This window comes from Amblyraja radiata, chromosome 1, assembly GCF_010909765.2.
Source record: "Amblyraja radiata isolate CabotCenter1 chromosome 1, sAmbRad1.1.pri, whole genome shotgun sequence".
In the NCBI taxonomy this organism is placed as follows: domain Eukaryota; kingdom Metazoa; phylum Chordata; class Chondrichthyes; order Rajiformes; family Rajidae; genus Amblyraja; species Amblyraja radiata.
Genome location: NC_045956.1, coordinates 6,180,343 through 6,207,280, shown reverse-complemented (window position 1 = coordinate 6,207,280; position 26,938 = coordinate 6,180,343).

Sequence of the window (26,938 nt, the reverse complement as noted above, 5' to 3'; positions counted from 1 at the left end):
TAGGACTAAAAGGTTAGTGCAGGAATGGGAAGGTGAGTTTAAATGGTTAGCAACCGGGAGATCCAGTCAACCCTTGGCTGTCCGAGAACAAGTGTTAATTGAAACAGTTGCCACGTCTACACTTGGTCTCACTGATGTGCTGGAGGCCATGTTGGGAACACCAGATGCAGTAGATGAAGTTAGAGGAGGTGCATGTGAACCTCTATCTCACCTGGAAAGACTGCAGGGGTCCCTGGATGGAGGTGAGCTGGAGTATTGCGTACAACCTGGAGTATAGCGTACAGTTTTGGTCTCCAAATCTGAGGAAGGACATTATTGCCATAGAGGGAGTACAGAGAAGGTTCACCAGACTGATTCCTGGGATGTCAGGACTTTCATATGAAGAAAGACTGGATAGACTCGGCTTGTACTCGCTAGAATTTAGGAGATTGAGGGGGGATCTTATAGAAACCTACAAAATTCTTAAGGGGTTGGACAGGCTAGATGCAGGAAGATTATTCCCGATGTGGGGGAAGTCCAGGACAAGGGGGTCACAGCTTAAGGATAGAGGGGAAATCCTTTAGGACCGAGATGAGAAAAACATTTTTCACACAGAGTGGTGAATCTCTGGAACTCTCTGCCACAGAAGGTAGTTGAGGCCAGTTCATTGGCTATATTTAAGAGGGAGTTAGATGTGGCCCTTGTGGCTAAAGGGATCAGGGGGTATGGAGAGAAGGCAGGTATGGGATACTGAGTTGGATGATCAGCCATGATCATATTGAATGGCGGTGCAGGCTCGAAGGGCCGAATGGCCTACTCCTGCACCTATTTTCTATGTTTCTATGTTTCTATGTGAGGGAGGAGGTATAGGGACAGGAGGTGCATCTCTTGCAGGAGAATGTCCCTGGGGACGGGTTGTTGGGGAAGGTAAGGGATGAGTGAACCAAAGAGTTGTCTGCGGAAGATGGAAAGGGGTGGAAGCCTAATCTGTTATACCAGCTGCAAAGATTCACTTCTCTAAAACATAATTAACCCTAATTGTGCCTCAGCTTTTGAGCAAGATACAATTAATTTGGCGCTACAGGTAGGTCATGTGGCATGAAGCTCACACACAAAGAACTCTGATGCTGCCTGTAATTTATGTGTTGTCCGAATGGCTTTGAAATTGAATTTATTTCTAATGGAATTTACACTCTGGTTCCTTCCTCATGGTAAATCACCCTACATTTCAACAGATTTTACAAGGATTATTGTAAATGTGGTTTCAAGCCAATTCGACTGGTGTTGCCATGATGTCATCTCATGATTAATTTTTCCCTTGTGCTTCTTTCTTGACAAGGCTCTGAAACAGAACTGACAATGCCCCTTTATCATGTCTGCAAACTGAAATTCACACCGACATGATCGTTTCAGCATAGGTAACCATTTCATAACTATATATAACTAAAGTTTATACAAACTGAATTCGTTCAGTTTATTTTGGGTGCAGCTACTTAACTTTGAGAGAGTTTGCTTTCGCACAGATGTGATATTTGCTAACCTTATAGCCACATTAGTTGCTCCAGGCTAACTGAGAATGTACTATCATATACTATTATCCCTAAAGATGATGGGTGTTGTAGTAGACAGTGCTATTTTGGACAACTGGTCTACCAGTTAACTATCTAGACTGTGAAAGTAATAATCTAATGCAAATTGTACATTTTAGAGTACGTTTTGATTTTCATTTTAAATTAGGTAAAATGGAAGAAAAATAATTTTGCATGCAAATAATTAATCCTTGTCATTGATTAATAGCAGGATACAAAATGGAAACAGATTCTTCAGCCCATTAAGTCCTTACTGACTACTAAGCACACATGATGTTAAAGGTCTCTCGGATTTTGGATCGGATTGGATTGGATTCAATTTATTGTTGTTGTCTCATAAGAGACAACAAAATGGCTTTTCCTTACAGTCATAAAAAATAAAAAAAAGCACAAACACAGAAGTCCACGACGGAAGGAACCAAAGTCCAGTCAACCTCCTCGCTGATCTTCCCAGATGTTCACCCGTGGTCGGGGCCTCCCGAGCACCCCGTAGTCTCCGCCGCGGGTGGCCCGATGTTCAGGCCCTCCCGCCGGGAATGATGGAACCCCGACAGAGAAAATCCTCAGCGTTCCGGACCTCCAAATCAGCCACCTCCTACCGGAGTCTGCGGCTCCCGAAGTCCACAGGCAGATTACTGTCAGAATACTATTTAATGAAGGCAAAACAGTCCATGGCATTAAATTGTGTATAAATATTAAACCCACTGCAATTATCCATCAATGCCAACCACTCTACAGCAATAACTGGATATTCATAGACACATACGACCAACTACAACAATGTCAAGAGTCCAGGCTTTCCTTATATATGATTGTACAAAAGAAAATTAATGAGTTGTTATAACATGTTTTCATGTACATCATTCGTTCTAAGATTCATTGAGATTAAAGTACACCAAAAAGTTATAACCACTCCACTTTAGTAAGATCTACATTGCTTCAGCTGCATTCTGAACTTTGATATTCGGCAGCAGAGAAATCACTTCCAGTTAGTATTGTGTAGGAAGGAACTGCAGATGCTGGTTTACACGAAAGATAGACACAAAATGCTGGAGTAACCCAGTTGGACAGGTAGCATCTCTGGAGAGAAGGAATGGGTGACATTTTTCGGGTCGGGGCCCTTCTTTATTTACTATATTTGAAAAAATGTGCCACGGCAAACATACCTTCCTTTGTTCAATTAATGTTGTATTTTTAGCATATTGAGTGATGTGAGCAGTTAATATCAGGGAGTTTGTGACACTGAATAGATAACTGAAGCAATTACATGAATTTTGATCTATTTTCCTCCATTGCATTTATCATGAAGTTAATGGAGCATACTGGTCTATTGTTTTACATGAGAACATTTTTCCCCCCAAAAATTAGACCATGTGTTTGAAAAAAATACTCCCAGAAGTACAATAGAACCAACATAATTGAATATGTTTTCACATGTTATCTGCAGGCTCTTTAAAAAGCTGCTCTGCTTCTCAAGATCAGCTGAGCAGAGTGTAATGGCCGACATTGGGACCTTTAGGTGATTTAGAAACATAGAAACATAGAAATTAGGTGCAGGAGTAGGTCATTCGGCCCTTCGAGCCTGCACCGCCATTCAATATGATCATGGCTGATCATCCAACTCAGTATCCTGTACCTGCCTTCTCTCCATACCCCCTGGTACCTTTAGCCACAAGGGCCACATCTAACTCCCTCTTAAATATAGCCAATGAACTGGCCTCAACTACCTTCTGTGGCAGAGAATTCCACAGATTCACCACTCTCTGTGTGAATTTTTTTTTTCTCATCTCGGTCCTAAAAGATTTCCCCCTCATCCTTAAACTGTGACCCCTTGTTCTGGACTTCCCCAACATCGGGAACAATCTTCCTGCATCTAGCCTGTCCAACCCCTTAAGAATTTTGTAAGTTTCTATAAGATCCCCTCTCAATCTTCTAAATTCTAGCGAGTACAAGCCGAGTATCCAGTCTTTAAGTTTCTATAGTAAGTTTCTATAGCCTTAAGAATTTTGTAAGTTTCTATAAGAATCACATTGAACCTACATCTCACAATTGAACCATTCAGTTGTTACCTTGTGTCTTGTACATCATTTATTTTGTCTATTAAAGATATGAAATAATTAAATTCACATCAATCGTATTACACTATTAGGATATTTATACATTGTGGTGGGGGATTAGAAGTAGCTAGTTTAAATTAATAATGGAGTACTATTTATTTTTGTTCTTAATGATGCTTCCCACAAGCGACTATTTTGTTTTAACTGAGTTTATATTCTAACTGATTTTATTTTCAATTTCCATTTTCCTCCAATTTAAAATCGCTTTGTGTGCAGGTATGCATAGCATTCGCCCGTGAGCTCATCACATGTGAATGTAATCGCTTAATGGATACGTTTAACATTCTTTTAATTGCACTTGAGATTAAACTTTAGATATTTCATGAGACCTGGAGTGTTTAAGAAGGAGCTGCAGATGCTGGAAAATCGGATATTTTAAGGTTCTATGGTTCACGATTCGCCACTGTTGTACTGTTGGCTTGTTGCTTATTTGAAAGTTCCCTGAGTCCATCATTTGACACTGCATTGAATAATGTCAACTTCCTTCATTATCACTTTTCATTAGTCTTAAGAATGTAATTGTCTAGTTTTTCAAAGTTCTTGTGCATTTGCCATCAGATCAATTGAATACATCATTTTCTATATGGGTTATGGTAGAATCTAAAATGCCTTGCCCTCATAATGCTACAGATCAATCTGACCAAAGAAACACATTTGCCTAACTCCTAAGAAAAGCATCGAACCCATGTAAATTGGGTTAACCCAGAGTAGAACTACTTTGTTTAGTTTAGCTTAGTTTAGTCTAGAAATTGAACACATTTATGCACATTTAATATTGGTATCTTTTTATTGGTATTTGTATTAACCTATTATTGTCACTTTAGACTTTAAGCATAATACTTTAGAGATACAGCATGGAAACAGGCCCTTTGGCCCAGCGAGTCTGCTCCAACCAGTGATCACCCTGTACAGTAGCACTATCCTGACACAGTAGGGACAATTTACAATTTTACTGAAGCCAATTGACCTGCTAATCTCTACGTCTTTGGTGTGTGGGTGGAAATCGGAGTACCTGGAGAAAACCCATGTGGTCACAGGGCGATTGTACAAACTCCGTACAGACAGCACCCATGGTCAGGATCGAACCTGGGTCTCTGGGAATGTAAAGCAGCAACTCTACTGCTGCACCAATGTGTCATCGAGTTACCAACATTCAATACAAAACTGTTATCCTCTTCACATGCTATCCTCTTAAAGTATACTACACTTAGTATACTACCTCTTAAAGTATACTGTACAATCAATCCATCCACAAGTTCAACAGGTAGTATTAAGCGAAAAATAACCAAAGTGCAGACAGTTTTACAGTTACAAAGAAAATGCAGATAAAAAATTGCAAGGGCAGCTATGACGTAGGTTGGGAGATTAGGACTACATCCCCAGTTTATGAGATGCTTGTTCAATAATCTGATAACAGTGGGGGAAAGGTTGTGCATTTTGTGGACAATTGCTGTTTGATGCATATTTTAAGGTAACAGTGTAAAGGGCCTGTCCCACTTACGTGTCCTTGGCACGCTAATTACGCGACCTCGTGGTCTCGTTCAGCCGCGACGGTCCCGCGAAGATTGCCCACGACTTCATTCGATCGCACAGCAGTCTGGAGCGTGTGACATCATTTGAAAATGGACGCAAAATGCTGGAGTAACTCAGCGGGACCGGCGGCATCTCTGGAAAGAAGGAATGGGTGACGTTTCATGTCGAGATTCTTCTTCAGTCTAAAAGAAGGGTCTTGACCCGAAACGTCACCCATTGCTTCTCTCCAGAGATGCTGCTGGTCCCGCTGAGTTACTCCTGCATTTTGTGTCTATCTTCAATTTTCTTGGCCCCGCTCTGGGAGTAGAAGTGGGGGCGGATCCGGACCTCAACGGCCGTGAGCCCCAGGCCGAGTTCGGCGATCGTTTGCCTGCTTCTGCTGCTGTAGGAGGTGAGACGTTGTGTCGCGCCAGGGTCTTGGGCCTGTCCCACTTTGGCCGTCAGTTCCGCGACAGGCCGTTGGCGCGCAAAGATTTAATTCATTACAAAAATTTTGGAGTCCCGCGCGATGTCGCGCATAACTACATACCCCTCCGCGCTTCTCAGTGGGACCGGCCCCGCGCGGCCATACGATGCCCGTGCGCCTCAACGCGACCACAAGGTCGCGTAATTTGCGTGCCAAGGACACATAAGTGGGACAGGCCCTTAAGTTCCCTGGTGAAATTCCAGCCTCCTTAGTACAGCTGACATTTTCCAGGCACATTTGCATATGCATAACACTCATATTTGTGTTATTGCCAGAAACCGGAGCAATAATAGGAAGCATAAAACTTTCAGTCTTATCTCCAGTCAATTAAGGAGCATTGTACACGATGCAATGTGTCCTTATTACGACAGGGATCAGTGGCTGTTAGCTTCTGTCGGGCTTGTTTTTAACACTTTCCAAAGTTTGCACACTGTTGGTGGATCTTACAGTCCATATTACAGCTCAGCTCAGCAATTTATATGCTGCAGTCTGTGCAGGATGAAGAGCCATTGCTTACAGAAGTGTCAGATCTTGTACTGACAATGGCTACAAACACTGACGGTATGTTCCATGTTCTCCTGTATTTTAACCCAAACACCACAACAGCCACCTACACTGCTATACTGCAGCTGCTATCTATTTCGTGTTCCAAAAAGAGGGTAAAAGTGAACAGTTCATGAAATTTGTCCACTTAATTATTGTCTGGAGTTTTGTTCCAGCTTGCGCCCTTAATCAATGTTTGAACTCGCTCACATGATGCCAAAAACGGTACAACACACAAAGTTCTTCTACGGTGAGATTTTCACACTCACGTATCTGACAACAGAGAATTCCTATTTACTCACGGAACAGCCAGATTTTACAAACCTTGCTTCCTCTGAAACGGTGCTACTTAGAGCACAGACACTCAAACTGCATCCCTCCTTTGTTCTCACTGAGATCTGTGACCTGCCGTGACTTCAAATGCAACCTCACACGTAGCCTTGTCTTTTTACCCCTGGAGGTCAAAGTATCAGATTCCAAGCCTCAGGATCTTTCCGGGCCGCTGCCACTGATCTCTGCCATGTCTCGTAGTGTTCGCTCACTGCTGCGTTAGGGGAGGTCACACAACCCAAACTCTATGCTCAAAGAGGGGAGGCATCATTTACTGGTCCCTCAGTCCACAGGAGCAGGCGGTGTGATCACGGGCATTGGCCTCACACAAGCCTTCGTGCTGAAAAGACACAAAGTGCTGGAGTAACGCAGCGAGTGAGGCAGTTTCCACGGAGGGGTCGGGTACTTTTCGGCGCCGCCGTTTCAGCACCGCTGTTTTTAATTGTCCCCCGTTTAATATAAATGTAGGTTTCTGTTGTCCCCTATAAATTGTGTCATGAACATTTCCTATACCCAAAAAAAAAAAAAACCCAGCTGGTAACTAATCTTAATTCATCTAAACTTTCATCTTAATTCATCTAAATATATAACAATAAGTATAGAACAATAACAAACCTGAAGCTAAACCAGTAGAATGCATTTCGAGACTTTGTAATCATTTACTGCCTACTTTTGTATTGTATTGTATTGTATTCAAATTTATTGTCATTGTCTCAGTTAGAGACAACGAAATGAATTTCCCTTACAGGCAGTATCATAAAAATAAAAATTAAAAAAAAAATAAAAAAAAAAAAATAATAATAAATAATAAAACATATTAAAAATAAAATAGAATTTTTTAAAAAGCACAAACACAGAAAGTCCACGACACAACATAACACAGTGGCACCAAGGTGAGGAAGGCACCATAGTCCAGCCAGCCTCCCCTCCGTTCTTCCCAGATGTTCACTCGTGGTCGAGGCCTTCCTAGCACCCGCAGTCGCCGCCCCGGGTGGCCCAATGTTCAGGCCCTCACACCGGGCTGGTGGAACGCCGACGCCGAACCCCGACGGTGAACATCCTCCTCCTCAGCGGCCCGGACCTCCTGATCAGCCACCTCCCGCAGCCGGAGTCCGCAGCAGCTCCCGAGTCCGCAGCCGCTCCTGAGTCCGTAGCACCCGAGTCCGCAGCGCCCGAGTCCGCAGCTCCCGAGTCCGCAGCGGCCAAGCCGGGCAGAGTCGCAGGACCCCGCGCTGTCCATCAGCGCCGCCCGCGTTGGGAGCTCCGCAAACCACAGCTCCATGATGTTGGTGCCGCAGGTCCAGCACTCCGGGCTCCAGACGGCGATCCCCGGCCACGCCAATCCAGTAGGTAGGCCGCTGGGGGGGGGGGGGGGCGAGGACGCGACTCGAATAATAGTCGCGTCTTCACCAGGAAGTGGCTGAAGGACGGTATCCCCCGCACTGTACCCTCTTCCCCCACATCAAAACACAACAAAACCACAAAAAAACACACTTTTACATAACTAAATAAACAAAAAAACAAAAAGATACCGGGCTGTAGGTGGAGGCTGCTGGCACCAGCGCCACCGGAAGTACAACACCTACTTTGTTAATGGTTGCACTTTAAAAATGATTTGCTTTTACCCCTCAATCTTCTGCTCTCTACCTGGTTGTAGTGGTTTTGGGTGTGTTCAAACGGAGGCGCCGAAACGGTGGCGCTGAATGGTACCATACCGCACGGAGAACATTAATAGGTATATGCAAGCAAAGAATGTCACTATGCCCAGTCACATGTGTGACAATAAAATATTCAATTCCTATTCCTATTCATACTCCTAGGTGATGATTCAGTTCAAGGCCCTTCAGTGTGAAAATGGGTTGAGACCCAAAATGTCACATGTTTTCCAAGGATTCTGCCTTACCTGCTGAGTTGCTCCAGCATTTTGTGTCTTTTCCTTGGTAAACCAGCATCTGTGGTTCCTGATTATTTGTGCTGTCCTAGATAGTAAGAAGGCTCGTCTCAGGCTACAGCACAATATTGATCAACTGGCAATGGTAGATGAAGTAATGGTAGATGGAGTTTAATATAGACAAGTTCAAAGTGATTTGAATTTCAGTGGGGCCATAGCGAAGACCATTGGGGGTATTGATGAACTGCAGGACATTGGCTCGCAAGGCCATAGATACCAGGAGGTGGCATCATGGACAAACAAAGGGGGCTGCATCAGTGGCAACTCTCAGTTTTAATGAATAGACTGCAAGGAACAAGACAGTGTATTCACTGTCTATATCTCTCGTTTCTCTTTCCCCGGCTCCCAGTCTGAAGAAGGGTCTCGACACGAAACGCCAACTATTCCTTTTCTCCAGAGATGCTCACTGTCTGACCCGCTGAATTACTCCAGCTTTTTGTGTTTAACTTCAGCGTATTGAAAGGGTAACTTCCAATTCAAGGATCCTCTGACAGAGATTTGATCAGGAAAAGTGCCATGTTCCAACAGTTTTCATGCTGCAAGAATCAGTAATATTTCTTGATAGTTGCAGGAAAACAATGGAATATATTGAGCAAGATAACTAATTGTTTTCAAGAGAGAGCTAAAGGTATCAAGGTATATGGGGAAAAAGCCGGAACAGGGAACTAATTTTAGATAATCAGCCAAGATCATATTGAATGGTGGTGCTGGCTCGAAGGGCCGAATGGCCTACTCCTGCACCTATTTTTCTATATTGCTATGTTTTCTAATGTTTTTCCATGGAGAAGTTCAAATAATGTGCTGAGGTTTTAGGATGAGTGAGAACTAGGACTATACTTGGACCAGAGAGAGGTTGAGATGTGAAAACAGTTCAAAGAGAGAGTTCTAAAATATATTGAAGGTAGACAAAATTGCTGGAGAAACTCAGCGGGTGCGGCAGCATCTATGGAGCGAAGGAAATAGGTAACATTTCGGGCCAAAACCCTTCTTCAAACTAATGCAGGGTGGGGGGGGTGGGGGGGGGGGGGGGGGGGGAGAAGTAAGGAAGAGGAGGAGCCAGAGGGCTGAGGGAGAGCTGAGAAGGGGAGGAGACAGCAAGGGCTACTGGAAATTGGAGAATTCAATCTTTATGCCGCTAGGGTGCAGACTGCCCAAGCGGAATATGAGGTGCTGCTCCTCCAGTTTCCGGTGGTGCTCACTCTGGCAATGGAGTAGGCCCAGGACAGAAAGGTCGGATTCAGAATGGGAGGGGGAGTTGAAGTGCTGAGCCACCGGGAGATCAGGTTGGTTAATGCGGACCGAGCATTAAATATTCCAAAATATATTGTCCTATTTAGTTGAAGCTGCTGTGATGAACGAGTCTAATTGGCAATTGTTACATTCTGTTTGCGCTTCACCAGGGCTGCCAACTCTCATGCTTTGAGCGTGACACTCACGCATTTCAACCAATTCTCACGCCCTCACGCTGAAGCCAGAATTCTCACGCTGACAGTCTGTCTTCAGTCCCTGCACAGCAAAGATCCTATAGCGGAGCTGTATAGCGGAGCTGTATAGCGGAGCTGTATAGCGGAGCTGTATAGCGGAGCTGTATAGCGGAGCTATAGGATCTTTGCTGCACAGTTTGTCTCTTTGCGCCGCATGACAGCGATCTGCATGGATTGGGGAAGCACGTCGGTCCCGGGCAGCGGGTGTCAGCGCTTTTGTGCGCCGTCTACGAGCGCTGCGCTTCCGGCTGCCACGGCAACCTCGCTCCCTCCCTCCCTCCCGCCCTTCAGATCACTGGCAGCGCCAGCGCAGCCAATCCACGCTACACCGTGCCCGCCAGACTCCCCATTGGGCAGCCGGGGAAAGAGAGGGAGGGGAGAAAGAGAGAGAGAGAAAGAAAAAAAGGGAGGGATGGAGGCAAAGAGAGACAGGGGGAGGGAATGTAGTAAGGGATTGAAGGAAGGGAAGGAGAAAGGGGAGAAAGAGGAAGCGTGAGGAAAAAGAGGGAGGGTGAGGAAAGAGTTGGAGGGGAGGAAAGAGAGGGAGGGATGGGGGGAGGAAAGAGGGAGGGGGGAGGAAGGGGAGGAAAGAGGGAGAGAGGGGGAGGATGGAGGGGGGGAAGGAAAGGTGTGTGTGTGTCTATTTCCATGTGTGTGTCTCCTTGTGTGTGTGTGTGTGTGTGTGTCTCCCTGTGTGTGTGTGTGTGTATCCCTGTGTGTGTGTGTCTGTCTGTCTCACTGTGTGTGTGTGTGTGTGTCTGTCTCCCTGTGTGTGTGTGTGTGTGTGTGTGTGTGTGTGTGTGTGTGTGTGTGTGTGTGTGTGTGTGTGTGTGTGTGTGTGTCTGTCTCCCTGTGTGTGTGTGTCTGTCTCCCTGTGTGTGTGTGTGTGTGTGTCTGTCTCCCTGTGTGTGTGTGTGTCTGTCTCTGTGTGTGTGTGTGTCTTCCTTTGTGTGTCTGTCTCCCTGTGCGTCTGTTGCCACATCCTGGCCTTAGACAGGGCTGCCAACTCTCACGCTTTGAGCGTGAGAGTCACGCATTTCAGCCAATTCTCACGCTGATGACAGAATTCTCACGCTGTCTTCAGTCCCTGCACAGTTTGTCTTTTTGCGCCATATCACAACGATCTGTGCCGTCTGGGGAAGCGCGTCAGTTGGCGGCTGTGAGTGACGTCGCATCTCTTCTCTTCTCTTCTTTCTTGGTTGGATGTGCAGCCGCCGACAACATGAAGCAGCCGGAGATAAAACTAACCAGGTAAATCGGTTGTAAAACATGGGGAGGACCACAATGAGGCCAAACATCTAGGACAGGGTTCGGCAACCTACGGCACACGGGTTGAATCCGGCCCATAACCCGAAAAACCAAGTTTTTTTTCAATTTGCTTTTGCAGGGTCAGGACAGGCGAGCCGACCTGAGAACTGCAGCCTGTCCCTGGGACACGAGCTGATCTGGGAACGGCAGCCAGTCCCTGGGCACGCAGAATGCCAACTTGATCATTATGGACAAATTGGGCCAGCCACGTATATGTTGTATAACTCTGACTCTATGAAGATCTGAATGGGCTTAGAATTACCATTTAAGCAAAATTGCCCCCACTTTCCCCATTTTGATTCATATCCCTTTGCTCTGTTAACAGCGTTAAAGTACTTATGAGGTTGAGTCAGGAAAGGGAACATGTTATTTCATTTTAGTTTGCTTTAATTTGTTAGTTGATTGTTTGTTGAGTGCCATCATTTCTGAAATGGTCTTAAAGTAACTTAACTGTTATAAGGCAGTAATAAGTGATTTTTGTCCAAACAATTGGAACTTGTATAAAATGTTTGCATTATTAGCAGGACTGCCAACTCTCACGCATTGAGCGTGAGACTCACGCATTTCACAAAATTCTCACGCTCTCACGCTGATCACAAAATTTCTCACGCTCAAATATCTGCGGGTTGCTGACAGTTCAAAATAAAGCAAAAATTGTTTTAGAGGTGAGTAAAACCCATGAGGGGCATATCAGGTGAATGCATAGTCTTTTTCCCCAGGATATGTGATTCAAGCACTAGAGGGGATTGGTTTAAAGCAGGGCTATCAAACTACCAGCACCAACCCCCTCCCCCTTCCTCCCTGAGGCACGGCACACACCTCCCACCCTCACCTCCGGCGGCTCTATGTCTGTCGACCGCTCTGTCCACACCCCATGGAGTTTTAACCCCGGCCCGGAGCCAGGAGGCAGCCCTGACTTCACAGACAATGTTTTCAGAACCTGTAGTTTCATCACCAGCCTCTCTGGGGCCTTTACCACGAAGTGTATCTTGATCACAAAGCTCTGGTGCGCACAATATCTGACCTAAATCTAAAGAACGGAGGTGGTTGCATCTATAAGCCCTTTCCTAAAATTTGGATCTGTACTCACATGTGTGTTTCACTACAAAGCATTTCCAGCACAAGTGATTCATGAAGTAATGAGTGAGCCTTAAGAACCTTCTGAGCTTTTCACCTTCAAATGCCTTCTCCCTGCACCCTGAGGTGTACAAATTCATGAGAGGAACAGATCAGGTAGATGGGTAGAGTCGCTTGCCCAGAGTAGGGGAATCGATAACCAGAGAAGATAGGTTTATGATAAGTGGGGAGAGATTTGATAGGAATCTGAGGGATAACTTTTACACGCTAAGGGTGGTGGGTGTTGCTGGAAGAGGTAGTCGAGGGAGGTACCATCACAACATTAAAGAAACATAGAAAAATAGATGCAAGAGTAGGCCATTTGGCCCTTCGAGCCTGCACCACCATTCAATATGATCATGGCTGATCATCTAAAATCAGTAGCCCCTTCCTGCTTTTTCCCCATATCCCATGATTCTGCTACCCCTAAGAGCTTAATCTAGCTCTCTCTTGAAAACATCCAGTGAATTGGCCTCCACTGCCTTCTGCGGCAGAGAATTCCACAGATTCACAACTCTCTGGGTGAAGAAGTTTTTCTTCGTCTCAGTCCTAAAAGGCCTACCCCTTATTCTTAAACTGTGACCCCTGGTTCTGGACTCCCCCAATATCGGGAACATTTATTCTGCATCTAGCCTTTAAGAATTGTATATGTTTCTAAAAGAACCCCTCTCATCCTTCTAAATTCCAGTGTACATGGATAAGTACATGGATAGGGAAGGTTTGGAGGGCCAAATGCAGGTGGTAGTAGTGTAGAGTCCATGTTGTATGACTATGGGTGTATAATCTGCATGCCCAATTTAGGAGCACCATAGCTTCAAAATTCTCATCCTTGTTTGCAAATCCCCAGGGTCTCATCCTGCTCTGTCTCCTAAATCTCCTCCAAACCAACAAACTTTTAGAATTCTTGAACTTCTCCAATTCTGCCTGCGTGCTGTTCTCAGTTTTAATCGATGGCAATACCTCTTGCTAGGTTAAAACCTCAAAAATACATTTAAGGGCATATAGACATGGAATAGATGCTCAGCGTGTAAGGTTCAACAGTACCTTCACTTCAGCAATTTTCATCTGTATCCTGATCTCAATCCAATTCTGCTGCGTTACAAAATGGTATGAACTTGTTTCCATATATGCTGAATCAGCTATTATTTTTCTAATTGGTATCAGACAAGAATCATTTCTAGGACACCATAGAGAAAATATTTCAACTTTGGCCATCAAACCATTTGCATAACCTGTGCTTATGTTTAAAGCTTAAAGGAGGCATGGTGGTGCAGCGGTAGAGTTGCTGCCTTTACAGTGCCAGAGACCCGGGTTCAATCCTGGCTACGGGTGCTGTCTGTACAGAGTTTATACATTATTCCCCGTGACCTGTGTAGGTTTTCTCCATGTGCTCCGGTTTCCTCCCACACTCCAAAGAAGTATAGGTTTGTAGATTAATTGGTGTGTGGGAAAGTGTGCAGGGATCGCTGGTCGACACGGTCTTGATGGGCCGAAGGGCCTGTTTCTGCGCCGCATCTCTAAACTAAACTAAACTCATGTCTAAATGTCTCTTTGATCCAGTTCCAAAATCACCGTTGAAATTGGTTATGGATTTTGACTATTAGTCAATTCGTACGATGTATAATAATGGATGGGATTTATATAGCGCCTTTCTAATACTCAAGGCGCTTTACATCGCATTATTCATTCACTCCTCAGTCACACTCGGTGGTGGTAAGCTACTTCTGTAGCCACAGCTGCCCTGGGGCAGACTGACGGAAGCGTGGCTGCCAATCTGCGTCTACGGCCCCTCCGACCACCACCAATCACTCACACACATTCACACACAATAATGAATATTTGCAATCAGATTTACTGCATCCACAATCAACCTAAATAACGACGCCAACTTCAAATTCTGCACTACCTTTTATTGAAATAAAAAACTTAAATAAACTCTTGCACAATTCACTTGTACATGGCTGGAAATACTGCAAAAATGAATATATCCAAGAAAAATCTCATTTAACAATATTCCTTTACTAAAAATCAATATTTACATTGACTACAGTTTATCAAGTTTGCATTGCTTTTGTGAAATAATACTGCAATTCAAAAAGCAGATTCACACAAGCAGGTGAGGTGATGTTACAGATAAAATAATCTTGTCAGGTGAAAGATTTCTAAAATTCCATCAATGCTTTATCTTTTTGCTTTTACTGGCTTGTTCTGCAATTTCCCACTCCTTAGGTTAACGAAAACAGCCAGCACACAAATCGCAAAGAATTTGAGTCAGTAAGGGAATGCAATAAAGGGCAAAGTGCTTGTGCTGAGTGACACGAGGTCAGGAGAGAAGGAGGAACTATCCTGTCATCGGCAGGAAGTCAGCAAAGAATGAGAGCTGCCTCCGGGGAGCAGGGAGCAGAGCAGATGGCACTAATTGCAAGGCACATAGTGACAACTGACACCAGCATTTCTCCATCCTGACACTTCACACATGTCAAAAAACACAAGCCAGCACATTCCGCAATTCTTCAAGGACATCCATATCAGCAGCACCTCCTCCCCTTTTCCCCTACTTGTGATTAAACCTCTTTGCCCTAAATCTTATGACAGGCAAACATTCGAATAATTAGCAAGGGCGCTGACAACAGTTAGAAGACACAAATCAATTCAAATTAAAATGACATGCTTTATTTTCCTTTTTCAAGGTTTGATAGCTTTAGATTGTGAAAATAAATGTTCACTCTTGCAGATTCAAACTTTGTGGAGATATTTCATTTACATGAGCTTTTACTGCAAAATTATGTTGGGCGCAGAACTGCAGATCGTTTTTGAGATCTTTGTTTATTTTTTTGATTATTCGTTGATTATTTCTTCATTATATTATTCATAATTCTTATTGTAGAGTTAAACAATAAAAATAGTACTTGATGTTATACTCCCACGACCTAACTTGTCAAAGATTTCTCTCTGAAGTAAGAATGTACCAATTCATTATATTATGAGCATGCAGGAAGGAACTGCAGATGCTGGGTTTAAACTAAAGATAGACACAAAATGCTGGAGTAACTCAGCGGGACAGGCAGCTTCTCTGGAGGGAAGGAATGGGTGACGTTTCGGGTCGAGACCCTTCTTGATATGTTTTTATGTTTTAAGTTTACTTAATATTTATGGGCTTTTGTGTCTCAACATAACTATAAAACAAATGCTTGCTTAAGTTTAGAAGTTTAGAAGGATGAGAGGGTATCTCATTGAAACATATAAGGTTGTTAAGGGCTTGGACACGCTAGAGGCAGGAAACATGTTCCCGGTGTTGGGGGAGTCCAGAACCAGGGGCCACAGTTTAAGAATAAGGAGTAAGCCATTTAGAACGGAGACGAGGAAACACTTTTTCTCACAGAGAGTGGTGAGTCTGTGGAATTCTCTGCCTCAGTGGAGGCAGGTTCTCTGGATGCTTTCAAGAGAGAGCTAGATAGGGCTTATAAAAATAGCGGAGTCAGGGGATATGGGGAGAAGGCAGGAACGGGGTACTGATTGGGGATGATCAGCCATGATCACATTGAATGGCGGTGCTGGCTCGAAGGGCCGAATGGCCTGCTCCTGCACCTATTGCCTATTGTCTATAATATAAATCTGAAACAATGAACCCCCATACACTAACAGTTGGTTAGATAATCTGCAAATGTGTGAGAATTAATGTCCTAAATGTTTTGAGATCATTTGCCATAACCACCAGAGTGGCAGTGAATTTTGGACCAAAATAAACAAGAGAATTTATTCTGTTGCAATCTAACGCTTTTAAAATAAACTTCTGCGGATAGTCATAGGAAGTTGAAATTAATGAATCTTTTATTAAAAGAAGTCTCGAGAGCTTCTCCAGTATAATAATCTTTAGGTAGATTGGAAGCAACATAAACAGGAACAAAAAGTGACTGTAGGCCACATCAAAACAAACAGGAAAATACCTTTGTGATCTGCTTTGTACATACTGCCACCTGATGCATATTGGTCAGTAGGCAGAACACATTGGCTCAGTTCAAAAATACTAAGCACAAGCAGTGTGACACAGAAGCTCGTTATGTGACTCAGTTAGCTGCTCCCAGTGTTGTGTGCTGATCGCAGTGGGACCTAACCATAGCCCCAAGACAGCAGCACTGGTGCAGAAGGTAATGGCCCCCAGCCTTTTAGCCATGTTACTTCATTTCTAGCAGGAGTCCTGAGGCTGGAAGGAAGATTGAGGTTTAAGTTAAAACAGAGCTGGATAAATCCATCATGTAAACTGATGTGTTTCGAAACATCAGGCTTGATTTGGCAGCAGGTTTGTTCTCTTTCTGTGTAGTATGGAAGCTCATATCAGTAATTCTGGTGTGGAGGCGAGCGCGCACATCACGACTAACGCCCAGTCATTTATAATGTGTGGGATGTTGCACAGGATGTGCAGAACTTCCATGCCTGGAATTCTTGATCTAGGTCGCCAGTTTGGAATTCCCTGTGCCAGAAGTAAGGATCTAACATGACCAAGATTATCAGGAAAGAAAATAAAATTTATGAGCATGTAAGATGAATATGTTGTAATATTGAAGGTGAATACAAAGATCTGGAGTAACTCAGTGGGTCAGGCAGCATCTCTAGAGAAAAGGAATAGGTGATGTTTTGGATCAAGACCTCCCTTCAGAGGCTCCAATATTGGCTGAATTTTGTTTATGGGGGGGGGGGGTAGGTAGGTAATTTTTTACACAGCTTGTGTGCAGGAGGGACAGAAGCCTGAAGTGTCCACACCAGCAGGTTCAAGAATAACCACCGTACTTACCTATAACCATCAGATTCTTGAACCGACCTGCACAACCCTGATCCTACTTTGGCAATGGAATTACTGTGGACTACCTCCTGCACTACCATGGACTTATTTTCTAATTGTATATTTTTGCACTAATGTCTTTTTATTGCAATCTCGTCTTTTCACTGTGTTGTAAAATGTGTATATAATTTATGTGTTGTTTATGTTTTTGTGTATTGCCTGAGTCCATGCGCATGTGTTGCTGCTGCAAGCAAGATTTTCATTACACTTGCACCTCACCGCACTTGTGCATCTAGCGTGGCTCGGAACTGTACCTTTTCACACATTTTGAGCAGTTTCAGACACCTGTGCAAGTGTGCACAAATGTGGAAGTCTTAAAGTTCCTGACACATGTTTCTGGGGTCTTGCCAATTTCACTTTGCTGCAGAACCAACTTCCTACAATTACCTAGAAACTACACGCAGGAATGTGTACGTTGAGCAACTCCCTTCATTCCAACAGAGCTGAATCGCTGACAGGAAGCCCACAGCAATATGAGGTCATTTACACTTTTGAACTAATTAAGCTTACTCAAAGTTGTTAATTGTTTCAAGTATTTCTTGGTGTTTTAAAATGTTTTGTTGTGTTAATTTAATAAAAGGTTTGATTCATTTGTAAAAGTTTTTTAAAGTTTTTGGCAATCATACAGCTTGGAAACAGGCCCTTCGGCCCAACTTGCCCACACTGACCAATGTGTCCCACCTGCACTAGTCCCACCTGCCTGCACTTGGCACATATTCCTCTAAACTACCCAATTCTGAAGAAGGGTTTCGGCCCGAAACGTTGCCTATTTCCTTCGCTCCATAGATGCTGCTGCACCCGCTGAGTTTCTCCAGCATTTTTGTGTACCCAATTCATTTACCTATCTAAAGATGTCTTAAACATTCCAACACTACCTCCTCTGGCAGCTCGTTCCATACACCCACCACCCTTTGTGTGTAAAGGTTCCTATTAAATCTTCCCCTCCTCACTTTAAACCTATGTCATCTGGTTCTTGATTCCACTACTCTGGGCAAAAGACTCTGTGCGTTTACCCGATCTATTCCTCCCATGATTTTATACACCCCCACAAGATCAGCCCTTATCCTGCGGTCCAAGGAATAGGGTGCTAGCCTGCTCAACCTCTCCCTATAGGTCAGACCATTCATTCCTGGCAACATCCTCGGGCATCTTCGCTGCACCCTTTACAGCTTGGCAACATCATTCCTATAACATGGTGTCCAAAGCAGAATACAATACTCTAAATGTGGCCTTACCAACATCTTATATAACCGCAACATGGCCTCCCAACTTCTATACTCAGTATTGACTTTCAAAGGTGTTTTTCAGTTGGTTCCTGGCCCCCACTTGCAAAGTTGCAAGTAAAGGGCCTGTTCCACTTACGTGTCCTTGGCACGCAAATTGAGGCGTACGGGCATCGTATGGCCGCGCGGGGCCAGTCCCACTTAGAAGCGCGGAGGGGTATGTAGTTATATGCGACATCGCGTGGGCTCCGAAACTTTTGTAGTGAACGAAATCTTCGCGCGCCAATGGCCTGTCGCCGAACTTTATCATTTTATTTATTCATGTGTATATATATTTATATTATGGTATATGGACACACTGATCTGTTCTGTAGTCAATGCCTACTATGTTCTGTGTGCTGAAGCAAAGTAAGAATTTCATTGTCCTATACAGGGACACATGACAATAAACTCACTTGAACTTGAACTTGAACTTGTGTGTCATAGCAAAGGGTCTGAATACTTATCTAAATGTGATGTTTCAGTTATTTATTTTCAATTACTTTGCAAAAATTTCCAAACATCTGTTTTCGCTTCTTCATTCTGGGTATTGTGTGTAGTCACTTTTATATTGATTTATTTTAGTCAAGTCACTTTTATTTCTATAGCACATTTAAAAAACAACTCTCATTGGCCAAAGTGCTTTACAATTGGTGGAGGTACTAACGTTATCCAACATTGGTTCATAGATTAAGTACATACATAAATACATACATATAGCCCTCCCTCAGAGGACGTCAAGAAAGGCTTGAGAGTAAAGATGAGTTTTAAGTCTCGACTTAAAGGAGTCGATGGAGGGGGCAGTTCTGATGGGAAGAGGGATGCTGTTCCACAGTCTAGGAGCTGCAACCACAAAGAGGCGGTCGCCCCTGAGCTTATGCCTAGACCGCGGGATGTTCAGTAACCCCAAGTCGGCCGATCTGAGGGACCTGGAGGTGGTGTGGTGGGTGAGCAGACTTTTGATGTAGGTGGGGGCAAGCCTGTTAAGGGCTTTGTAGACATAAAGAAGGATCTTGAAATTTATTCGGAACCGCACAGGGAGCCAGTGGAGACAGGCCAGTGTCGGAGTGATGTGGTCCCTTGATGTAGATTGATGATTAAAAAAATGAATTTAATCCATTTAATTTAATTCCATTCAATCCATTTAAAATAAGGGTGTAACGTAACAAAATGTGGAAAAAGTGAAGGTGTCTGAATACTTTCTGAATGCACTGTTGAAATCCAATTGCCAATGCTACTCTTTGCAATAGATTTAAACAATGAGAATGGGAATGATGATCACTGCACTCACATAAGACTAAAACAGATAATAAAATAACCAGAAATTAGGGACAAATTAGCTGCTCATTTGATTTAAAATGAAAACACCAATGATATATTGGTGAAGGATAGGCAGGTGTAGCAAAAGCTGGCTGCGACATTGGAAGTAATACTTGATAATGCTGCAGAACTGAGGAAAGGAATGCATTCACTTACTTCTTACAGTTCGATAACGCCCCCTTCTAATGCATTATCTGTTTTGCGAAATAACATCTCTTGCAAGGAGTTGTGCAACTTTTCATGACACTGTTGGTTTTGGAATCTTTCCCACTGATGCTTTTGGGTGGATTTCAAACACAGCAGAACAGACAAAGTATTGTATAGCTGTTAGATGAACACAACCACCACTTCTTACTTCATGCCTGTGACATATGGCCTGTATCCCTCTAAATCTATCCTATCTATATACCTATCTAAATGTTTCTTAAATGTTGCGATAGTACCTACCTCAATTACCTTCTCCGGCAGCTCGTTCCATACACCCACCACCCTTTATATTAAAAAAAAGTTACCCCTCAGGTTCCTTTTAAACCTTTCCTCCCCTCACCTTAAACCTCTGTCCTCGAGTTCTCGAATCCCCTACTCTGGGCAAAAGACTCTGTGCATTTACCCTATCTATTCCTCTCATGATCTTGTACACCTCTATAAGTTCACCTCTCATCTTCTCGTGCTCTGAGGAATAAAATCCTTGTCTGCTCAATCTCTCCCTATAGCTCAGACCCTCGAGACCTTGAAATATCCTCGTTAACCTTCTCTGCACCCTTTCCTCCCTTTCCATCTTCCCTCTAACATGGCGTTTTTTAAACACTTCAAATCCCTGGGCGTACACATGTCCGAAGATCTTACCTGGTCCCAGCACACTGATGCAATTATAAAGAAAGCACATCAGCGCCTCTACTCCCTGAGAAGACTATGGAGAGTTGGTATGTCAAAGAGGACTCTCTCGAACATCTACAGGTGCACAGTAGAGAGCATGCTGACCGGTTGCATCGTGGCTTGGTTCGGCAACTTGAACGTCCAGGAGCGGAAAAGAATGCAGAAAGTTGTGACCACTGCCCAGTCCATCATCGGCTCTGACCTCCCCACCATCGAAGGGATCTATCGCAGTCGCTGACTCAAAAAGGCAGCCCACATCATCAAGGACCCACACCATCCCGGCCACGCACTCATCTCTCCGCTACCATCGGGCAGAAGGTACAGGAGCCTGAGTTCTGTTACATCCAGGTTCAGGAACAGCTACTTCCCCACAGCCATCAGGCTATTAAACTCTCCAACAAACAGATTCTGAACTGTAACAGCCTATTGCACTTTATCTGTTTATTTATGTGTATATTGAACTGAACTGTTCTGTATTTTTGCTTACAATGTTCTGTTGTGCTGAAGCAAAGCAAGAATTTCATTGTCCTATCTGGGACACATGACAATAAACTCTCTTGACTTGACTTGACTATTCCAGCCCTTTGTGTTTTACTCAAGATTCCAGCACCTGCAGTTCCTTGTGTCTCCAAGCTACTCAGAGCAGTGACATCCATAGACAATCTAAGGGATGCAATGGGACTCAGGCCTATGAAACAAATAGTGTTATTATTAGGATGTTAGGGCTAGCTTAACAGCACTTAGAAACATAGAAACATAGAAAATAGGTGCAGGAGTAGGCCATTCAGCCCTTCGAGCCTGCACCGCCATTCAATATGATCATGGCTGATCATCCAACTCAGTATCCTGTACCTGCCTTCTCTCCATACCCCCTGATCCCACAAGGGCCACATTTAACTCCCTCTTAAACATAGCCCATGAACTGACCTCAACTACCTTCTGTGGCAGAGAATTCCACAGATTCACCACTCTCTGTGTGAAAAATGTTTTTCTCATCTCGGTCCGAAAAGACCTCCCCCTTATCCTTAAGCTGTGACCGCTTGCTCTGGACTTCCCCAACATCTGGAACAATCTTCCTGCATCTAGCCTGTCCAACCCCTTAAGAATTTTGTACGTTTCTATAAGATCCCCCCTCAATCTTCTAAATTCCAGCGAGTACAAGCCGAGTCTATCCAGTCTTTCTTCATATGAAAGTCCTGACATCCCAGGAATCAGTCTGGTGAACCTTCTCTGTACTCCCTCTATGGCAAGAATGTCCTTCCTTGTCCTTGTCATTGTCCTCTCCTTGTCCTTGCCCTGTTGTGGAACCATGAGCAGTAACATACTGTGTTATGCATTGGGCAGATTGATTTCAGCTGAAAAGTTGGAAAGAAAAATATATACATCCTTCGAGGAAGGATAGTAGATTAACCCGTGTATTTCCAATTCCACGCATCATTGTCGTCGAGAAGAACTCTAAGCTCAGCTCCTTCTTTCAGCTCATACCTGGGAAAGATGCGAGAGTGCTGAATGCTACTGCATGGGGTGGGGAGGAGGAGGAGGTGGATCACTGGCCATTATGAAAGCGAGAAGTCTCCAAATTCAAGATTCAAGATTCAAGATTCAAGATTCAATTTATTTGTCATTTGGACCCCTTGAGGTCCAAACGAAATGACGTTTCTGCAGCCATACATTACAAACAAAAAGACCCGAGACACAACATAATTTACATAAACAACCATCACATTGTTGTGATGGAAGGCAAAAGAAACTTATCTCTCCACTGCACTCCCCCCCCCCCCCCCCCCCCCCCCCCCCCCCCCCCCCCCCCCGCCATGTCAGAGTCAAAGTCAAAGCCCCCGGCTGGCAATGGCGATTGTCCCGCGGCCATTAAAGCCACGCCGGGTGATGCAAGGTCGCACACCGGGTTTAGTTGTTAGAGCCCCCGGCGTGCGCTCGCAGAGTCCCGCAGCCATTCCAAGCCGCGCTCCAGGAGCTCTTCAACCCCGCAACTCGGGCGGGAGAAGTCGACGTTGCGGGAGCCCCGAAAAGCGGTCTCCCTACAGGGACCCGCGGGCTCCCGGTGCTGCCGTCCTCCAGACCCGCAGTTGCAGCCTCCGAAGCTCCGGAGGTCGGGCCGCAGCAGCGTCCACCACAGCTCCACCCGCTCCGGACTCGGCCAGCTCCGCGACGGTGAGTAGTCGGCACTGGAGCCCCAGGTCTTCCTGTTGGAGGCCGCCCCACGTTGCAGCCCCAACGACAACGGAGACCCGACAAAGGAAAGGTCGGGCCTCCCGTGCAGGGAGAGATTTTAAAAGTTACCCCCTCCCCCCCACACACACCCCAACAGAAAATAACAAAAACTACATAAAAACATAGACAAAAATAATAAAAACGCAGACGGGCTGCAGAGGCCGCTGCTGACGAGAGTCGCGCCGCCAATATTCATTGGTCTGAAATCAAACTGTCCTTGAATCATGTTTTGTCAAGTGCAACAGAGATGTGCCTGGTCCCACAAGCTCAAGAAGGCTGCTGAAAGATGTAATACATCCACTTGTGTCCACCCTTACCCCTGGAGCACAGAATACACTCTGTAACCACCTCTGGTGAATTATTCCTGCCTTGCCCATGGTGAGTACCAGCTGAAATGTCCACTTTTTAAATTATGGATTTTGAAAGTAATTTTGATCCATCTGAATGGCTTTCCAGATATTAAAGAAGTTAAGAGTTAGTCAAATTGAAGTACCTTGACAAATAACATGAATGGACCAGGTGGGTCTTTTCAGATGATCTAGCAGTTATATCTTTATTAAGAAGAAGGTTTTATTTTTGATTTTGATCTTGTTAATTATCCATCTGTCTCAGAGGAATTTAAACTGTAGGAGACCAGGAGTGGGAGTTGTGGAGAGGGAGCAACATGGGATTGCAGCCGTACAACATGAGATTACAGGAAGAACAGAGGTTGGAAAGTAATAATCTGCGTAAATCCTGAGTTAAGCAAGACCAGGAATGGGAGCAAATATATAAGGAGTGGGATTATCACCAACAAGAAATATTCTACTAATTTCCCTTTGACATTCTTTAGCGTTATCATTGTTGAGTTCTCTACGATCATCGTCTTTGGGAGCATCATGGTTCAGAACACTTGAATGCTGTGGCTATAAACGCAGATCACAGTCTGGGCGTTCTGTGGTAAGTGACTCACCTCCACTAATGATGTGCTTGTTTTGCCTTGTTAGTACATTTCTTACTGGCTGCAGTTGGTACTTCCGATTCCCCAAAACCTCATCACAAATACGGGTGTAATGGAATTCATGTTCCAAGATGAGTGCTCTTTCAATAACGCTCAAGAAGTTTGGCATCTTCGAGGATAACAGAGCTCCCTTTAGGTTTTGATGTACTATTGTCATGTGTATCGAGGTGCATGAACAGCATTGTTCTTGCATACTAGCCAACTCTAATCAGATAATACTATACATAAATTCAATTAGGCCAAACTCAATTACAATAGGTAGGGCAATGAGGAAGATACAGTGTGACGATCGAAGTTTAACAGTTCCAGCGGAAAAGTCTAATGCCCGCAATGAAGTAGGTTGGAGAATCGGGACTGTACCCTAGTTTATGGAAGGACCATTCAGAAGCCTGATAACAGAGGGGAAATTGCTGGTGGTGTCTGGTGGTGCGTAGTGTATCTCCTGCTCCACTGAAATGCGGGAGAAGAAGGAATGGCCAGAGCGGGAAAGGTTTTTGATTATGTTGGTTGCTATCCTAACGCAGTGTGAATGTAGATGGAGTCAATGGTGAAGAGCTCGGTCCGTGTGATGGATTGGCAACATCCACAATTCTCTGCGATTTTGTGTGGTCTTTGCTGGAGCTGTTCCAAAACCAAGCTGTTATGCAACCCAACGATATGCTTTCTATGGAACACCTGTAGAAGTTTGCTAGATCTGTTGTATATATTAGATGAATTATCGTATGAAATAGAAGGAAAGGAGTAGGTGAGGTGAACTGAAGCAAAGAAAAAATCTTCACTAATTGAAAATGCTGCATTTATCTAGTTACAACATCCCATATTAACAGCACAGGATGTTTGGGGCTGAATCCGTATAGACTGGTCATCACTAGAAGCAATGCAGGTACTCATTGGGCTGTTGCATCCTTCAGCTTCTGCTGTTCCCACACCAGCTGTGAAGGTGACCAGCACACTTACCTATTATAGCACATGATCACTTCATTGAGCTAGAGTGGAATCACTATATTGATAGCAGCAGGCCATTTCAGGCAGGTTCGATTTTATCATTTAAACATAAATTGGATAGGTATATGGACGGGAAAGGAATGGAGGGTTATGGTCTGAGTGCAGGTAGATGGGACTAGGTGAGAGTAAGTGTTTGGCATGGACTCGAAGGGCCAAGATGGCCTGTTTCCATGCTGTAATTGTTATATGGTTATAAGGAAAGGAAGAATGGCTGGAGAACTGTGGATTCATGGAATTGCTAACATGAAATCTCTGCTAGGAACAATTTGATGTTGACAAATGTCTCTGAATTCACCTCTAACCACGACAATATCTGAACGTCTCCCCATAGATTTCCTACGAATGGATTGAGGTATTTTAGGCTGGGGAAGCCATCTCTTTCTGGGAAGTTAATCTCCCACTCATGGTTTGTGTTGTGGTGTAATTCTTACCGCAAGCATAGGCTTGTGGTGAAATAGGAATATCATAACACTTCATTGAGCAATTATTCATTGCATAACTAGAATGCTATTTATTGGCACTTGGCGTAGGTAGGTGTTACTATTTTAAGGATTCAAGTAACAAAAAAAAACCTGTTTTGATTAATCATTGTGGTGAAAATGTGGTATTGCTCAAAATTCTGCTTGCTCTGCGGTATGTGATTGTTCTTGTCATTTAACCTTATTATTTAAGGAAAATATGAGAATTAGATAAGAAGTTGCCTAGAATTCTCTCACAAGGTTGCTTTTTGCTGCATATTCCAACAACAGCAGATCCTTGTGTCTCTGATTTTGAGTCTCTCACCATTTCAGCAAAGGCATCTTTGGTTGCAAAGGGAATTTGGATAGGACCAGTGGGAGAGCAACTGAGATGTGGTTAATGAAGGATTATCTGATTATCTGGATATTATCTGAATGGTGGCCGATTAGGAAAAGGGGAGATGCAACGAGACCTGGGTGTCATGGTACACCAGTCATTAAAAGCAGGCATGCAGGTGCAGCAGGCAGTGAAGAAAGCGAATGGTATGTTAGCATTCATAGCAAAAGGATTTGAGAATAGGAGCAGGGAGGTTCTACTGCAGTTGTACAGGGTCTTGGTGAGACCACACCTGTAGCATTGCGTACAGTTTTGGTCTCCTAATCTGAGGAAAGACATTCTTGCAATAGAGGGAGTACAGAGAAGGTTCACCAGACTGATTCCTGGGATGGCAGGACTTTCATATGAAAAAAGACTGGATAGACTCGGCTTGTACTCGCTAGAATTTAGAAGATTGAGAGGATATCTTATAGAAACTTACAAAATTCTTAAGGGGTTGGACAGGTTAGATGCAGGAAAATTGTTCCAGATGTTGGGGAAGTCCAAAACAAGGGGTCACAGTTTAAGGATAAGGGGGAAATCATTTAGGACCGAGATGAGGAAAACATTTATCACACAGAGAGTGGTGAATCTCTGGAATTCTCTGCCACAGAAGGTAGTTGAGGCCAGTTCATTGGCTATATTTACGAGGGAGTTAGATGTGGCCCTTGTGGCTAAAGGGATCAGGGGGTATGGAGAGAAGGCAGTTACAGGATACTGAGTTGGATGATCAGCCATGATCATATTGAATGGCCGTGCAGGCTCGATGGGACAAATGGCCTACTCCTGCACCTAATTTCTATGTTTCTATGTTTCTATGATGGTGAAGATATTGGATCGGGATCAGTGTGGATTGGAGAGGGGAGTGGACTGTGTTCAGTGTCACATGTCTAGTGGATTGGACTGGGGTCAAATAAGAAAATTACTTTAAGGAAAATCTATTTGGCAGATAATTGGTGTCTCAGATTATCTGGTAGTTGATCAGGTGATGCTAAAGATCTTCACCCAAGAAGGGTCTCGACCCGAAATGCCATTCTTTCTCTCCGGAGATACTGCCTGTCCCGCTGAGTTACTCCAGCATTTTTTGTCTAAATTCAGTTTAAACCAGCATCTGCAGTTCCTTCCTACACACTTGCTCAGGTTAAAGCCTGCT